Source organism: Seriola lalandi, unplaced genomic scaffold (genome assembly GCF_002814215.2).
Source record: "Seriola lalandi dorsalis isolate HSWRI2012SDOR001 ecotype SW California unplaced genomic scaffold, Sedor1 jcf7180002054981, whole genome shotgun sequence".
Classification (NCBI taxonomy): domain Eukaryota; kingdom Metazoa; phylum Chordata; class Actinopteri; order Carangiformes; family Carangidae; genus Seriola; species Seriola lalandi.
In genome coordinates, this window is record NW_019525661.1 from 940976 (window position 1) to 941869 (window position 894).

The 894-nt window shown below is 43.8% G+C and overlaps 1 protein-coding gene across 1 annotated transcript in view; it reads right to left on the bottom strand.

Annotated features, from left to right (window-relative positions):
* The window catches only part of plppr4a (phospholipid phosphatase related 4a), a 40414-nt gene that overhangs the window by 6223 nt on the left and 33297 nt on the right, over nt 1-894 (bottom strand). The window lies entirely within an intron of this gene.

Here is an 894-nt window from a genome sequence, read left to right on the forward strand (position 1 = left end):
GTTTTTATAAAGAACGTGTACTGCCTCTGTGTTGGGAAGAGTGTAAGAGTACCAGTCACTATTTTTAGACAGTACCTGTATCTGTAAGAAGAACATAAAAACAGAAACTGGAAGTTTCTCCATCTCCACACAGGATCTCTGGAGCTCAGAGAGACCGGGTCTTGGTCTCCTCTCCTCTCCCTGATGTCTCAGTCAGTCCAGGTCCAGCTCTAGAAGAGTCCTGGTTGTTTCAGACTTCTTCATGGGAGAATGATGGAGACCGCTGTTCTTCTCAGGAACCCTCATTGCAGCAGAAATGTTTTTGATCCTCGACACAGTCCTGTCTCTGATCATGGTTTCTGTTCTGATCTACATCGTCAGCTGTGAGGTTTTATATAGACAGGTGTGTGTCTTCACACATCGTGTCCAATCAGCTGAGTTTACCACAGGTGGACTCCAGTCAGGGTGTACAAACATCTCAGAGATGATCCGGAGAAATGGAGGAACCTGAGCTAAACTTCAACTGTCACAGCAAAGTGTCTGAATACTTATGTCGGTGTGATATTTCAGTTTTTCCACTTTTGATAAATCTGCAAAAATTCCAAAAATTCTTTTTTCATGTATATTCAGTATTGCGAGTAGATTGATGAGGGGATTATTTCTTTTCATGTGGGGGGGTCTGAACATCTACAGTGTTTTGTCAGGAGGGAAAATTCAAAGCCATAAGAGGAGAGATTGATCCAGTTCCCCACATGACACATGAAGCTATGGAGTTCCATTTGATAACAGTCTGCAGGACCCGCTGCTGAAATTGTTGGTCATTACTAGCCCACTCATTACAGCCTACACACTAGTGAGAGGAGCATTAACCGCCTCCATAGGACTGTAAAGACTCGTCTAGCACCCCAGAAACCT